Source organism: Dysidea avara, chromosome 4 (genome assembly GCF_963678975.1).
Source record: "Dysidea avara chromosome 4, odDysAvar1.4, whole genome shotgun sequence".
In the NCBI taxonomy this organism is placed as follows: domain Eukaryota; kingdom Metazoa; phylum Porifera; class Demospongiae; order Dictyoceratida; family Dysideidae; genus Dysidea; species Dysidea avara.
Window position 1 is genome coordinate 28,874,526 of NC_089275.1, and position 18,289 is coordinate 28,892,814.

The 18,289-nt window shown below is 36.4% G+C and overlaps 1 long non-coding RNA gene across 2 annotated transcripts; it reads left to right on the forward strand.

Moving 5' to 3' along the window:
- The first annotated feature begins 3,729 nt into the window (after nt 1-3,729).
- Nucleotides 3,730-17,184, forward strand: LOC136254662 (uncharacterized). 2 transcript variants are annotated; one of them, XR_010700649.1, is made up of 8 exons: nt 3,730-3,841; nt 12,359-12,485; nt 12,535-12,576; nt 13,774-13,842; nt 13,896-13,937; nt 14,433-14,571; nt 16,701-16,847; nt 16,895-17,184. It is a non-coding gene; the product is annotated as an uncharacterized lncRNA (long non-coding RNA). The 2 variants fall into 2 exon arrangements; XR_010700648.1 differs by lacking the exon at nt 14,433-14,571.
- Nucleotides 17,185-18,289: the final 1,105 nt, after the last annotated feature.

An 18,289-nucleotide genomic window follows, 5' to 3' on the forward strand; every position in this document is an offset into this window, starting at 1 on the left:
ATGTCAAGTAGTTACTATTAGAGCATGTGTCATGGTATGCATTGACTTGCAGAATGTCTAAACAGGCTAGGTTTAAGTTTGTTGCTTGTAAAGGATCTTGTAGAGTGCACAATCACATGACTTGAAGGATATATAATAGAGAAGATAATGTCACAGAGGTCATACATGTGTGTTAATAATAACATGTACAGATTAATAGGATGAGTTTTGTATTTAGACCTATAAGTATTACTAAGAACATATTTGGTAGCTCAGCATTGAATTCTCTCTAAAGCAGAGATAATTATCACAAATAAGATAAGGGTGCCAAAAGTAGTTAAGACATTTGAGAACATTAGCTGTTACATATGAGCATTGGTTTTACTATATATTATTATGAACGTATTTTAAAGCTACATATATACACAGAGAAGTACCAGCTGTTGTGATCAAGTATGCTATTATAACCATGTTATAATTTACAATTATTATGGCATCAAGTTTTGGGTTGTTAAGTTTCCTAATGGGTGCTGAAACATAGCAGAAACTTTGGGTGCTGAAAGAGTTTAGTGTAGTACATGTAGCTACCATGATTAAATTACAATGAACTACATTTAAAACATCATACAGTACCTGTTACACATTGTATCTCCCTGTTGTTTATGTGCCGTACTGGTAGCTAAATAAGAAATGAATTCGGCTAACTTGTTCAAAAGTGAAGCTGCCTCGTCCAAGACAGCTGTAAAACAGACTCTCTTTACTCCTCAATTACAATTATGAGGAGTAAATAATGCTGAGAGTTACCAAACATTTAGTCTACATAAGTACTTGAATCTTTGATTGCAACCATAGCCAATTTTACCAGATCATGTGAACCACTGCATGAGGTAACAAAATACTATAATGTGTTTGTTATCATTCAAATGATCATTAACATTGTTACTATGTGTAGGGAGCAATGTACAATACTTGTGGTCATCCAACAATGAATAACTATTACATAGTTCAAGTACGCCTTTACACTTAAAAGTGGTCCATTAATGTTTAAACTAACTGGATCAATGGTTTCTTCAAAACCAACATTGCATGAATACACTAATCCTTATCTGGTTTGATGTAGTGTAGATAACTATACTGAAGCAAAGAAATACTGAAGCAAAAATTTGAATAGCACATAATTATTATGTGGTTTGTACAAACAGAATCCCCACAAGTGCCTGTAATGAACATTATTTACTGTTGTGCTGTAAGTGGTTTTACTGTATATCAGACAGACATGCACTATTTTCCTGAGGAATATACTGTCATTGAAACACAAAATGGACTATCATTGTGAACAATATATTACATGCTGTTTATTGCTGAGGTATACAATGTAACCATGTTATGAAACATATATTTTTCCCATTGTTTATATGGTCTTATTCAAAAATGGTTGCTAATAAGTGGTGGAGTACCTCACTGTTTGAATGTACAGCTCCATAAACCCCAGAATAGCTACCATAAACAAAATAACAATAGCTAATATCATCAACAGTAAATAATAAAGTCAGTTCTAGTTTGTTATATGTAATTGGTGATGATAAAGTAGCAGTACATCTGTGAAATAAGATGAATAGATGTAACTTCTTCTGATAGTACACATTTTTTGAATCTTTTTTATTTCTAAACATTCTGCTATATACTGTATAGGAATGTAACTTCATTCTGTTTTCTGTAAGATGGACTAAAACATAAGCTTATTTTAAAAGATTACATAATTACTACGGTAGTACACAATATGCATGTAGCAGTTAATATAAGACACTATGTGATTATCCATGTAGGAGGTGTACAGCTAAAGTAGTATAAGATGCATGGCATGTAGAGTGTGTAATTCTTTATAGCACTCCATTTAGGCACAATAGAATGTGTACACATATTGTATGTGTCAAAAGAAGAGGCAGCTATATGTCTATAGAGAAACGAATAATTTATGCTGTTTTTTATATTTCATAGTGGCAAGTATATCTGGCTGGTTTAATGGCAGGCAGACTTGATGAGAGCGTTAGTTAACCACCCAGGTAAAAAGCTTAACCATAGTAGATGACTACATATGAAAATCCATAGCCATAGATATTATAACTATCTACTGTACTGTACAGTAACCTTTACCCTTATTGAGGAAGTTGTTTGCTGATTTTGAGGTTTGGAGGTTGTACTAGTTGAGATTAACAGTGATTTTATCCTTGAAATATTTAGACATCATATTACATTTGCAATTGTAGTACGGTATCTGGAGGCTGCCACCAGTGTAACCAGTGTTACAAATCTAAGGGTAAGTAAAAACAATGGACCTGAGGATCAAAGACCCAACTTTTTAGATGATATTCTATCAACTTTATAACATTTATGCAAATTATTTTGTACTAGTCTACTATGCATATCACAATCGCTCTCAATCAAAGGTAAAGCACTACTTATTGATTTGAAATTTTTTTTAAGTGCAGTATAAGCACCTACTCTGAAAATTGGTGTTTAGCTGGCAAATGGTTAGCCACTTGCTCTTCACAACTCCAACCACATGGGTTGTGAATCTAGGGATGTGGCTTTAATCAAGTCCTTGACCACAATCACTGAACTTGTCAAAGGTATCGTTTTGTACTTTACGATAAACACAGGGTCACTGCTTCACTAAGTAGCTACTTCCCTAAAATGATTTGGTAGCTAGAGCAACTTGTTTGGCAGACAATGTAATTGATCAGTGTAAAGAGACATTAATAATCTCTTATATGCACTGTGACAGAAAAAATAGTCTACTTATGTGATAATAACCTTCATAGTTAGCTATTACAAGATTATAAACATCATGAAGTACATATATATATATATATCAGTCGAATCCTAGGGTCCTCGGGCATAAATTCCAAGAAGAGTGACCCCAGGTTCACTACTTTTACCTACCCTTTATTATTTGATGGGCACGGTTCTCTAGTAGAAACAAAACTGGGGGGGGGGGGGGTAGTGGAATGTCTTTCGAGGGGTCTGCAACTCTCTTGAAATCTCGTATAGCCCTCTTTGAAATGTCTGAAAATTGTTGTAAAGTTCTGTATACTTCAGTATTTGCAGCGTCACGTATGCTACATCCAGCATCCTCACAAGTGTGCAGAGAACTTGAGAAAGGATTCCGTATATTTCCATATACTAAGTATCACGTGATGCTACTGTTCCGGATATCTAAGATTTTTAATGCTCTGAAATTTTGACTAACTAGATTAGAAATCTCATATAGGATTTTTCAGTGTTGCCCCCACTGCATTTGGATTATCATTCAGTATTCAATCACAGTCTGGCTACTAATTAGTTCAAAGGAATCAAAAGAAACCATACACAGATCACTACGGAATACCACAATATGAATTATGAATTTGAGCTGACTCTGGAATGAATATCAACCTCGATATCAACAGCTATGCACTTATAATTACTCATCGAAGTAAGCTAAACATTTGGGCATCCACACGCTACTTTCTGTAACAACTTTAAACAGGCTGTAGGACGACCTTCAGCACTTATGCTGTAAACGTAAATTTAAAAAAAAATTATTTTAAATAAATATTTCTCCAGTAAGTTAGGCTGTTACATGTTTTACATCCCTACATCACCCAGCAATGAATATCACCTCCGGAAACTCGCATTTCCGCACAGTATCCAAGAGGTATCCAATATTCAGACTCGTATATTATGTAACCTTCGTCAGTGTCACAAATAATAATTTTAGAGGCGTTTATTAGGGTGAATGGTGAGGTAAATGGTTTGGTCGAGTAGCTGACTGGAGTTGTTCTCTTTTATGGAATCTTCCTTCAATCGTCTTAATTGCTTGGTAAGCTTATATGTGTTAAGGTTATGCGTACAACAACTGCATTGTAGTTTAATACCGGTGCATGGCTGAACCGTCCGCACTTGTCTTTTCAAGCACCTAGCTAAACCATCAATTTAGAGGGCCTTACGCCCCTATTTATCGCTATCCAAAGTTGTGGGATATCTCATTGTAGTGTTGCCTTGTGACCTGTTAGCAAGTGTCACCATAGATATTAGAGTACAGGGATTAGAAACTAGCGCGCGCCCTGAAACACTCCGCCGTTGGTGAATTCATGAGGCCAAAATGGTGTCTTCTGCTCTGGACTACTTTCTACGGGCGTGGAGTATTTCATGACAATCTCTTTATGTTTTACAAGTACTAGGCAAACTCCTAATAGTCCTATTGTAAGTCTTGTTGTGAGTTTTTGCCGCCATCAATCATTTTAATCTCAGTTGACACGATTTTTTTGTGTACCTGTTGTGTTCATGGTAAGTTCACTTTCGACTGGCAAACAATGCCACAGTAACCCTAAAGTAACATAGTTTTGCATGGTGTACTTCATTTTATTATTCCACTTGATTAACGCCCTTTGGCAGTCTCATCTCGGTTCTTTAAAATACTACTCCATGATTTATTAACTTCAACACAAGCGCTGTTATGCGAGAAACATCTTTCAGTGGTACTGTGCAAAACTTCAAAGTATTGCGAAGACTTCAGCACTATTTCCCCTGTGGAACTAGACTTCTGTTCTTCGTAACAGGTAGACAAAAAACGGAGGTACCCATTGATGATCAAAATCGTAAATGGCGATGAAAACCACCCAAGACGATTAAACAACAGAAGCCAGAAGCATTAAAAGTCTTGTATATCAACTAAAATACCACAAGGTGGTTGAAATCAACTGTAAGACGACTAAACCACAAACTGCCATCCTGTCCGCATGGATTAATCAATACCGAGGAGTGCTTCAACCACAATCAATGGTAGATATACACGGCACGTGCTCGGTTGCCTATCCCTTCTCTCTAATATCTATGGTGTCACACTGAGAATCTAAACGGCAGGTACACTGTTAGCGTAAGTGACCGATTATCGAACAAAGTTTATACTTTACTTCAGAAATATCTCCAGGAAAGTAGTATCAACCTCGACTTTTCACCAGGAGGTAGTGCCTTTCTTGTAGAATACCTCACGTAAGTTTGAGAAGTAGTATCCGATTAGTGTCCGTGTTATGAGTGGATTTCTGAATTACGTAAAATATGAATTATCGAACACCGATACCTAATATCGAATGCCCATTAATTTGCATTAATCAATTATCAAATGTTTTGCACCTTTTCTACTGTGGTGACTTCAGTGCACCCTACACACTCTTAATTATTACATCAACGTGTTATTTGAAGTACCATGACACTGTAACTGAAGTATAGTTTTGATACAAGCATGCACTTGTGAGTTACAACAGCGAATCGTTTAGTGTAAAATGCGTACAGTGAAAAATCAGCACATTACGACCAATAACACAGTCTTATTATCCTTTTTTACAACAACCCCTTCTGTACAGTCTTCGTGGATACATCTTTTTCTCAGGTAAATGACAAACAGTCAGCCCAATTCCACCGCCAAAGTCACACTCGAGTTGTACTTCTTTCACGGCGATTCCTGTGTTCTTTTTCTTCATTTCTTCGTCAGTGGTGATGAGTATCAAGACTGCTGTGATGTCCACACATAAACTCTAAAGGATGGAAAGCTCATTAAGAATAGGCTACACTATTGAAATTCTCCATATAAACACCTTACGAGTATGCGGAATGAAATTGTAAGCTTCCGAATATGTTATGTGATTTTTATGTTCGATAATAGGTACCGTTCGATAATAGGTCACTTACGCTAAAATTCAAGTGTACCAAAAGCACCTTTAGGGGTGTCCAGTTGCATGTTTAAAAACAACTCCCTTCAGGTGTTAGAAAAGGGTGCTGTGGTGACACTTAGAGGGTGTGAAAGAAGAGTGCTTAGGTGCTGCAAGAAATATAACACCAGAGTGTAAAAGTGCTACAAGAGGTGTAAATCCAGGGTGTGTGGTGGGGTGCACTGTTAATTTCCAACACTTTCGTGGGGGTGGATCTCCTCCTATACCTTCATTTTCATTGATGATATATTTAGGAAACACATATTATGACCTGTGAAATACAGTAATTCAACATGATTACAAGTACACTTACTTCCTTGTCTTTCTACACTTTATATGTAAGTTGCAATTTGTACTTATAACGTAACTACCAAAGAAACTTTTAATTGTGGAATTTCATTCACGGAAACACCCTTGTAGGTGCAAAGGGTGTTCCCATTACACCTCATCAATGAAATATAGTTGTATTGATTATCATAATTATATAGAAGTGCAGCATTTCATGCATAGTAAACAAATTTCCTTTAGCACAATGTAAAAGCATTTATGCAGCTATTGTTTGGAAAACCAATCCACATTTGACCGAATTTGACAAAATAAGGCTTACACGCACATCCACTTTATGACTTTGAAGTACCATAACTCATTCATTATGTAGGAGTATGCCATTAGTTTCCAATTTTGAACTGGTATTTTACTATGCTATGGAAGGACTTTGTGCAAATTTTAGGCCAATAGCTTGCTGAGTAGTCAAGTTACAGCTGGTTAAAGTCAGAAAATTGGATGTGTATAGAAGCCTTGTTCTGTCAAATCCGGTCACATATTTATTTTAGAAGTTTGAGATAAATGGTTTAGATTTAAAATTGCCAAAGCACACATATGAAATTACACCAGAGATGCATCAATTTATTACCTTTCAGATACTTGTAGTATTCCTGCCAAATAAGAAAGAAAATCAGATAACTTTAATGAGTGAGCTAGCTAGCTCACTACAGTAAAATGCATATTTGTGCATACAGTATGTGATGAATTAGATAATGTCTTGATTGGTGTTCAGGGGCTGTTTACAGCACAGTCCACAAGTGCAGTCAGTGATATGCATGAAATGTACTTAGGTGGGGTAAGTAATATGTAGGAGATAATAGTTCACATTTGCTGTTTAATGAGGCAAATTTGAACTATCATCTCCTACACATCACATACACAGCAGGAGTTCACGCTATGTACAACATGTTTGGAGCATATCGCATACACATGACACTTTTTGTGTAGTGGAGGTAGAATCACAGCTGCTCACAAAGGAGTGGAAAGTGGGCTGTAGAGGAGTGGGAAATAAAGACTGCAATTGAAATCCAGACATGCATGAGGTTACAGATCTGTGCTGGCTCCTAAGTGCCTTGTATATAAGCAGCAAAATCAATTATCAACACAGAATAATATGTTGGGAATCTAAAATAGGCCATCCACCAATTCCTGTCAACCCAAGACAGTCAACCTTACCAAGGCCAGAAATTTCCATTAAACTTTTCACACCACCTGCACCATTAAAGCCAGCATCAAGTAGTTTGAGCTTAAAACCATGAACTAGTATGGTAGTATAGCTATACGCTCTGGTGGTATTTGATTTTGTCTGATGTGCAATTTGTATCAGTTTTGTAAAATCTGATACTATTAATAGCTACTATTATATTTCACTTGAAACTGCAGGTGTTTATCTTGCATGATAATTCAGGGCAGGTGCTGTTGTCATGGGGGCCGATAAATCACTTGGCCCATAAATAAATTTCTGTCAAGTGTTTCTGCCATACTTCTAACAGTGTTAGTAACTGTATGCGATTACATGTACATTACACCCTATCATGAGGTGTTAGATCTTTGTTTAGGGTTTCCAATGAACAATTATTAACCCTTTATTACCGAAGTTTTTTTTACAAAACCGCAAGTGTGAAAACTTTTATGGCTTGTGTGAACTGTGGTCGATACGAGTGGACCCCACCCATTAATTAACCCATCAAGCTATATACCGTTTGATAGCCATCTCTCTCTTCTACCAACACAGCTAGAATACTTACAGATCACACACACAACTCACACGCTATGAAGCGAAGAAAGCGTATCTTCTCCATATCGCCATGGCATTGAAAGATGGGCGCCGCCATCTTACTAATCAACGCGATGACATCACACTATTTATTTTTAGAATCCTTATCACGTGGGGAATGGAGTAATTCCAACTAAAGCCTCCTAGTAGCAGGGAGAAGGCGAACATGGAGTTTTAAACAGGTATTAATGTTTTGTATACGCTATTTTATATTGCCAAGTGCCATAACTTGCCCATGCTTCTTCCTATCGCCGAACGGTAAACTTCATTAAAAACACCCGGTCCTTCTGAGCAGTTTGGTAGCAATTTCAGCTTCGTAGCCCCTAGGAAAAAGGAGTTATGGCTCCGTTTATAAAGGGCACTCGTTATGGCAATATATTAGCCATTCGATAATAAAGGGTTAAGGGTGTTTACAAAATGGTAACACCCAACAAGTGTGACTATAAACCTCTTATGGTGGTTATTATTTTCAGGGGTGTTGCAACAACACCCCCTTGATTTTTAGAAAATCATAGGTGTCATGGTAGCACCTAAGTTTTAACAGTATATAGTTAACTTGAGCTCGCTGCGTTTTGTTGTGACTCGGACTACTTAGGTAATTAGCTAGCTACTGTAGCTAAATTGTTGTGATGTATGTTGCTGCTTTGTGCTGCTGCTTTTTGCGAAAAAAAACAAAAAAAAACTAATAGGCTACCAATATTCTTGACTACTCGTTTATTCTGAACTGGTGGGTCTGGTATCTGGAGCAGCATTGGTCAGGCCCTGCCAACCCTTTGCTCTATGTGTGAAGTTTTGGTTGGCATGTAACAGCACAGAGAGCTGACTAGTCTGTTTGGAGAGTGACTTGAATGCAAGAAAAACTAATTTGGACTATCTCTGATCTTTATCCATCCACTGTATTTATACTGTTACGTATAAGTACATAGCTCATGCATCACTGTCGTACATGTACATAACATATTACTATTTGTATAATGAAAAGGCTATGCAAAACAGGAGATTGGAATCTTATACGTATGTCTGCACAATGAAAGATAATAAACAGTTTAATTTCTGATGCAAATTTTATTTGCACACTGAGAAGTTACAATGCAATGATTACTTAGAATTGCTATATGTATTGTGTTTATAAGTTGGGTGCTCTGAACTAGCTGAACTCTACCGGGTGATCTGTTCGTAGCTGAACTCTCTACAGGATGATTTGTTTACAGCTGAACTATCTACATGGTGGTTTCTTTGCAGCTCAATTTTCTACAAGGTGACTTCTTCTAGCTGAACTCTCTATAGGGCAATCTTCTCGTAGCTGAACTCTCTGCAGGGTGATTTGTTTGCAGCTGAACTATCTACATGATGGTTTGTTCATAGCTGAACACTCTACAAGGTAACCTCTTCTAGCTGATCCCTTTACAGGATAACTTGTTTCTAGCTGAACTCTCTACAGGTGATTTGTTGGTAGCTAAACTCTCTACAATTTGATTTGTTTGCAGCTGAACTCTCTACATGGTGGTTTCTTTGTAGCTGAACTCTCTACAAGGTAGCTTCTTCTAGCTGATCTCTCTACAGGATGACTTGTTTCTAGCTGAACTCTCTACAGGGTGATCCTTTCGTAGCTGAACTCACTACAGGGTGATTTGTTTGCAGCTGAACTCTCTACATGATGGTTTGTTTGTAGCTGAACTCTCTACAAGGTAACTTCATCTAGTTGATTTCTCTACAGGGTGATTTGTTTCTAGCTGATCTCTCTACAGGGTGATTTGTTTGTAGCTGAACTCTGTACAGTTTGATTTGTTTGCAGCTGAACTTTCTACATGGTTGTTTAATTGTAGCTGAACTCTCTACAAGGTAACTTCTTCTAGTTGATCTCTCTACAGGATGATCTGTTAATAGCTGAATTCTCTACATGGTAGTTTCTTTGTAGCTAAACTCTTTAAAAGGTGACTTCTTCTAGCTGATTTCTCTATAGGGTGATTTGTTTGTAGCTGAACTATCTGCAGGGTGATTTGAACTCTCTACAAGGTGATTTTTTCTAGTTGATCTCTCTACTCAGTCAGGATGACTTTTTTCTAGCTGAACTCTCTACAGTGTGATCTGTTAAGTTTCTACCTGATCTCTCTATAGAGTTATATCTTGTTTGTATAGCTGAACTCTTTTACATGGTGGTTTTTGATTGGTTGCTGAACTCTCTCTCCACGGTAACTTGTATGTACTACAGAGTGACATGTTTGTAGCTGAACTCTCTACAGAGTGACTTACTTGTTGCTGAACTCTCTACAAGGTGAATTGTTTATAGTTGAATTCTCTTCAGTGTGACTTATAATGTTCTGAATCTCTACAGCAACATATTTGTAGCTGAACTCTCTACAGGATGACTTGCTTGTAGCTGAATTGTCTATAAGATTAACTGTTTGTAGCTGAACTCCCTACAGAATAACTTGCAATGCCATATAATTCTATAATGGAGTAAGTTATAAATGTAGCTGAATGCTTTATTAGGGTGACTGTTCTATTAGAGTATCTCGATCTCGCATATGCTACACGTAATTGGCTTTGGAATCATAACTCAGTGGTTTGTAATCCGATTCTTCTGTACTACTGCAAGGACTTTCTATGATAATTATTCCAGCTACACACCGATTTTCAGCTCACTGTTCTAAGCGGTTTGCCTGGTAGGCATGAAAACTAATAGTTTTTTTATTCATAAAAGTCGATCACGTAATTGTGACATAGGTTGGGTTTTGTGTCATATCTCGATGGCCTTTAACTGTATTCCTTTCAAACCACAAAAAGGCACTCCTACGATAGTTACTCCATCTACATAGAAATTTTCAGCTTATTCCTTCAAGCGGTTTACCCTGTGGGCGTGACAGACCTTCGACCTCATTTTATGCAACTAATCGGTCATAACTCCGTGAATGTTCATCGGATCCCTACCAAACTTGGTACTGAGATTCGCCTTAATGAGTCCTTAAAGTGTGCCAAATGTCAGCCCCGATCCAAGTACACATTCGTGTTTTATTGCGGATTTTGCAAAGTGTGCGAAAAGAAGAAGAAAAAAACGAAGAAAAACAACCCAAACTTTGGCCGCTCGTATCTCGGAAATGGCTGAAGCGATTTTCTTCACATTTGGTATGTGGACTTCCCTACCTAGCCGGCACTTCTGTAGCAACTTTGATTTCAAAAGGATAAGGAATCACGGAGCTACAAAGGTGTGAAAATCGCGTTTACTTTCTTCCGGTAAATATGCTCACGGTGTGGCGCGCCGGCTTCTTGGGCCGCACGACACACTACCGTGTGTCTTGATACAATATTAAGGATTACTACTTTATATTATTATGAACTTTTGATCTAATATTAATAGAGAAGCATTAAAAACTGTCTTATAAAGGTATGTCTAGTTGACTAGTATAGGTGTTTACTTGTGGTTTGCATGCAGTTTACAATAAGAATTTAAGCGAAATTTTGTCTACACCCTTGTGCTGTAAAGGACAAGCGACGCTTCATTTAAAAATGCTGTAATTCTTCAATGATGTGTGCTTTGTTTACCACAGCAACTGCTTGACACATGCATCAGTTAACGAGATAATTGTCTGACGTCAAAGGAGTATAAACAGACAGACAGCTTTACATATAAGGATTATAATAATATTACCAAATGCTGAAGTAAATCATGCATTTTAATAAGCCTGTCTTTAGTAATCATCATTGTGTCTGTATAGAAAAGAAGAAATGTGAGCAATGTTGGGAGTAACACGTTACTTAATATTATTACTTTTGTGGTAATTAAGTAATATAACGAAATATGCTATAAAAACGGGTAATATAACTCAAGTTACTTTACTTACAAATGTAGCATGTTACCTAAGTAATATAGTTACTGTAACGACTCTGATATTACATAATATTATTACTACAAGTAACAAAGTTACTAATCTCGTTAGTTATCCTATGAGTAACGCCTAGCCACAACGAAGAAACGAAGCCTACTAAATGAAGCTTATTCACCAGCTTCTTACTTATAACCAAGATTTGCACATTGTCCAACAATGCAATCATGTCACATGATAAAGTGGTAGTTTCACACGTGACAGCTTAAGGCTGTGGACACAAAGTAATATAATATGTAATGTTATTATAGTTACTTTATTTTATGGGTAATATGTAACTGTAACTAAATAGTTCAGTTGCAAGTAATATGTAATATGTAACTAGTTACTTTTACAAAGTAACTTGCCCAACACTGAATGTGAGTACATATAAACCCCAAAGTAATTCATAGGCTGGTTTTGTGACCTAAGTACAAAAATAAGTGAAATCCACACAAAACAACCAAGCTGTGAAAAAATGGTATGGCTGTGCATTATTAGCATTAATATCATTGCAACTATTTCTTGGCCACCACCTTTGATTTCATAACTTTTCACTCAGGCTTTTTAAGGCCATATCATTTTTCACAGCTTGGATGTTTTTGTGTGGATACAGATATACACTGTAGTATACACAAGTTGTAAATAATTATGAATCATTATAGATCATTGTTGAAAGCTGCTGTGATATTTGTTCCCTTGCTTGGAACCACTTGGGTGTTTGGAATACTGGCTGTGAATGAAAATACAACTGTCTTTGCCTGGATATTTACAATACTGAACTCATTACAAGTAAGTGCAATAAAACACATTTCTTATGCTAATATTGGCATTTTAATAGGGTCTACTCATCTTAATTCTCTATGTGTTAAGAAATGAAAAGGTAAGTATGCAAGAAATCATAGACAGTGTGTAATCATATGCTCTGATGGATCAGCTAATATGGAGTATACCAAAGTATCATCAAAATCCAAAGTGATAAAAGTAACTTCATATAAAAATAATCAAATATATGTCATAGGCCTGGGCCATTGTCTGTTGTATAATGTTTTTGCAATGTTCCTACCATAGAGTCAGGTTGTTAAGCACATGCCCTTACAATTTTCAGAGAAAACTTTTGTAAAAACCGTGCTATGTTAGGTGCATATGTCTAACAAATAATTATGGTGTGCTTATATACCACAGAATTACTATGTTGTATATAATAAGGTAGCTAGTAGTTTGTGTCGGTCACCATGCCAGTGTATAAGGATATGAACTCCATTTCTGGGTGAAATCCTTCATGATGAACAAGAATATTGCAATCCAGAAGGCTTATTTTCTGTATACATAGTGAAGGAAGACCTCAAGGGAGCTAGAGGAGACATAGTATCTCCAGCTTTTCTTCCTGTGTGTAGCTTTGTCACGTGCTGAACCTCACATTTGACCATGCATGCTTATCAGCCAGGTTAATCACAAGAAATGTGTATGCACTTAACAAGTAATATGTGCTTAATAGATACATGTGCTCAACAACCCAACTCTACGGTATGTTATGATCCAGTATGCCCCAACTGTGTCCCAACAAAATTGCTTCGTGGCTGCTCTGTTAGAGTAGCATATGCATCTGTGAATGATATTTGAGCATACCACATAGTTATGACAATTGTTCCAGCAGATTATCTTGTAATTTCAGTTGTACTCAGACTACCCCAATCTACTCTTCATGCAATATGTGCAAAGTTAAAGCTTCTCCAGAGTCCAGTACATTATTGTATAGCCTAAATATTCGAAAGGGAAATATTTTCATGGTTGAGCAATACAATTTTTTTTGCAGATTTGTAAACAGTCCCAGTTGTAATTTCTAAATATTTCAAGGATAAAACTTTCACTGTTAACCTTGAAAAGTTTGAAATCAACAAAAACTCCCCCATTCCCCCTAGGCTATATAATTATCAGGTTACTTGTACCTATTGTACTTTGCTGACAGGATGCTCAATGCTTTGCCAACTTATATTGTGCCCAAAGTTTTTCTAGGCCTAGTATCAAGTACTTAACAAAGCCAGCTACTGTCATGTACATATCATTTATTATTTTACAGTTGTTGAATATTGTGCACAATATATGGAACAGCATTTCAGGAACCGAAAGTTCTTACATGCATCAATCTGTAAGTGACTTTAGTAAATACATTTTGAATATTGAAATTGTTTTTTAATGCAGAGTAAAGGTCATTCTGTTCCAAAGAAAGCAAACGTTTTGAAAGTGAGTATGCCAACCACAACATTGCTGTAAAATTTTACAAAAGCCGCATTGTTGTGAAAAATGTAATACTATCTAATAGTTGAGAGTACATGAAAAGCCATGTTACCTTATAGGAGTAAACATATTTTCAGCTCTTTGATAGTATTAGTTTTGGTAAGGTTGTAGGTGAAGAACTGACACTGACTGTAATCAGTCTTCAAAGAGAACTGATATACATGTATTATGTTAAAGCAAAGCCGCGAGTACTATATGAAAAATAAAGCATCGAGGCCAAGTGCTAAGTGCTTTATTTTTCATACAGCACTCGTGGCTATACTTTAAATGTTTTATGGAACTTTCTAGTTGTGTGGCTTCACCATACACTAAGACTCGTAATTAACATGCATTGCACGAACTATTAGCAGCCTGGATGCACACAAATTAGTTTAACAAAGTAACTCATACGTAGTTCACCAGAGTTTGGCATGGTAGACATTCATCGCGTATTTTTGGCAGGTTTTGCTTGCAACCCACAATTGATTCTATTGTGAATCACATGGTGAAATATTTCCATGATATCTCCAGGACTTCTCCGTTTACATTAACAACCGTAGCAGCAACGTTACCTTCTCCCACCCATCATTGAAAAATTCAGGTATGTCTATAAAAGCAATCCAGTAGTAGAACTTGTATTGGCTAGGGGTGATTGATCACTCAACGCGGCGAGATTATCAGCCTTCACCGGCTTGGGTGATTACTTGTACTGGTGTGAGTCCTGCAGGTTATTAGCCTGCACTAGAACATGTGGGCAACTGTGCTTTATTGCCCACAAAGTGTGCTTTATTGAACACTCTTTGTGGTTGATGAAGCACTGTTGGCCGGCTGAGAGTGTACTTTTTTGAAATTTAAAGTACATTTTTTCCTTTGATCTCGCCCACTTAAAGTTATATAAGTATATGTAATATATAGGCCTGTGTCAAATATGCCAGTATGATATAAACATAATAGGCTATAGTGCTATACCAGTAGCATATCCACACAAAAACAGCCAAGCTGTGAAAAAATGGTGTGGCATTAAAAGGCCTGGGTGAAAAAGTTGTGAAATCAAAGATGGCCGCCAAGAAATGGCTACAATGATGTTACTGCTAATAAATTTTAACAATGCACACAGCCATTATTAAAATTTTTAGCATTAACATCATTGCAGCCATTTCTTGGCCGCGACCTTTGATTTCACAACTTTTTTCATCCAGGCTTTTTAAGGCTGCACCATTTTTTCACTGCTTGGCTGTTTTGTGTGGATTTTACTTCTTTTGTACTTTATAAGGCCCCAAAACCAGCCTATGGCTGACTTTGAGGTCTTTTTACTCAAATTTCTTCTTTTCTATGTAGATACAATGATGATTATTGAAGACAGACTTATAAATGTATTTCATTGCATGATTTAATTCAATATTTGATAATATTATTGTAATACTCTAATAGAGTGCACATTTTTTGAGGACTTCTAATAGAACATACATAGAATGTTCTAGAACAATCTAGTACTTCTATTGGTAGATCTATGAAATTACAAATGTTTGATTATAAGCAGATTTCAACTAGAAATTTCATTTATAAAGCAGAAATTAAGTGAGGTGATCAGCCGAGGTAGCAGTAGTTCAGTGGTTAAGGATGCAGGTGTTAGGTATGGAGGTCCCTGGTTCGAACTCTGGTAAGTTGTTTTTTTTTCGACATATTTGTACACCTTTTTCACCCCGTGGTGAATGCTCTATTAGAGTATCTCAATCCCACAATTTTACACTTGCTTAGTTTTTGTTTTATAACTTTTTCGCTGTAACTCTATTGCTATTCAAACTATCAAAAGGCACTACTACGATGATCAACCTATCTACACACCAATTTTCAAGCCATTTCTATACTTGGTTTACCCTGTAGCCGTGACAGAAGTTTGATCTTTTTTTTACGTGAATAAATGCTCATAACTCCCTGAATATTACTCGGATTCACAACAAACTTGATACGTGAATCCATCGTTACACGTTCTTCATTTGTGCCAAAGATCAAGGCAATTGAGTCACACGCTTGCATTTATAGCAATTTTTGCAAAGTGTGCGAAAAGAAATCGAAGCCCCCGTACGGCATAAGAAGAAGACAAAAACAAAGAAATTAAAACGAAATTTTGAACACCCATATCTCGCAAATGGCTGTTGCAAATTTTATCAAATATTCTGCGTGGTGTACCCTACGTGGGGGACAGTTATAATGCAAAAATGGTGTGCTTTGGAGAAGGGGCCATGGAGCTATGCATGCATGAAAAAGCTGTTTTCTTTCTTCCTGTAAATATATTCACGGTGTGGTCGCCGGTTTTCTTGGCCGTATGACACACTACCGTGTGTCTTGATAAGGTAGATATTTCAAACTATGTAGCTTAATTCCTTGAAAATAGATTAATACTCCCTAATAAAGCAGTCAGCGGAAACTGCAATAGAGCACTAAAATGCACTGTACATAGATCGATACTCACTACTAGAACAGTCGTTTTGTAGTGAAATACTCTAACAGGGAATTCACTGATTAAAATAATCTTTCAAGATTATTGTAAGAATATGTTGTTAACCTAGGAGCATATTGTAAACATAATGGGAACACCGAAAAGTATAATAGGTGAAAATTTTGGGAAAACCCTGAAAGAATTTTGGGCAAAATATTTGATTCAGGCCGAATAATGTGCATGGCCATTATATGAAATTTATACTTTGTTTCAAACAACTTACTATATAGCAAGCACACATGATGATACCCAATGTGCTGGGAAAAGTGTAACAATAAATTCAGCAGTACTGAGAAGCTATGATAATGTCGTCAGGAATGATTATACCTTATCAGAGGGGTGTGTTACTTCTACAAAAGTGGAATCATCAAATGTTTGTAAGTAATTAATATTCATAGTAATTCTACCTTATATGTTGCATCAGTGTCTGTAGGTAACCCTCATAGTATTGATGATGTCCATGAGACCAAGGTTACACCAGAAAGAAATGAAGAGTCTATGTCAACCTTCCAAAGTGTAAAGCACCATGAAGAAGAAATTACTGAAGAATCTCATCTTTAACTATGGAATTGTACTCTATAAAGGGTTCACCCTTTAATATTACACATGCTTCATTAGATAATTTTATAGATATGCTCACTTTAAATAGCACTGTACATTGCATACTAACACATACTAATGTTTTCATATGTTTATAATGATTGAATTTTGTATAACAATCCAGATTTTGTTTGTGAACAAAAGTTCCAGCAAGACATCACTGCCTGCTTGTATTTTATCTATGATTCTAATAAAATGGCTTTTTTTCAGTAAATACGTATACAATGGCTTAAAATAATATTAATACTATGGTATTGTACTGTGTGAATTTTTCAAAGTAGGCAGGTGAGGAAGATGCCTCACCAAAAATAATAAAATGGTGATTCAACTGAGATTAGTCTGAGAAGGACATTTCTAGATTGTTACGTTCTAGATGCATTGAAACGTTGCATTAACAAAATTCATATGCATAAAAATACAGTATACATTAGTAAGTGTCGAAGCTCCAAGGGGTTCCTGAGGTTGTCAGGTTGAAAGTGGTCAAGCAAGAATGATATGCCCTAATAGAGCACCCACCCTAATCAACAGTCAAGTACATTTTAGTAAGAACTGTTTTTGACAAACTGCTGAAATTTTGCTGGAATCCATTCAACCCATGCCAGGGAGTATAACTCATACCCCCTGTTTTGCTTGCTGTGAATATGTCTTTTTTTACATTATATATGTACAATAGGTCCTGCCATCACAAAAATCTGGACTGGAAGTCAGTTATCAAAATTCCTTTAGCTGTCTATGCCATTCACTGCTTCCTTATATCAAAAGTTGGTACATTTTAAAAATTTTGAACTGGCTGTGTGTGAGTTAGTGTTAGGCAATAATGTTGAGCCACTACAACAAATATGAAGTTTCAAATGACTATATATTCTACATATTTTATGGGGAGAGTATAATCTAAATTCTTTATGAAATAGTCTGCAAGCTGTGGTGCTCCCAGAGTTAAGGTCTGAGTTACAGCTAATTAATTGTATATAATGTGATAATGTGCGTGCATTCTAAGTTGCCTCCAGATTCAAACTTGTAACACCTATTGCCCTTAGACCCCCAAACATGTATCATTCACACACTAGTGTACATGCTTCATTTCATGGACCAACATATATTGCAAGGTCTGCCTCACCTATTTAAATTTCTAGCTATGCCCCTGGAGTCTGTGTCATACATAATTTTGCCTACCTTGGCCTCTGTACATGTTTTCCATATAAAATTTGCACTTAAATGG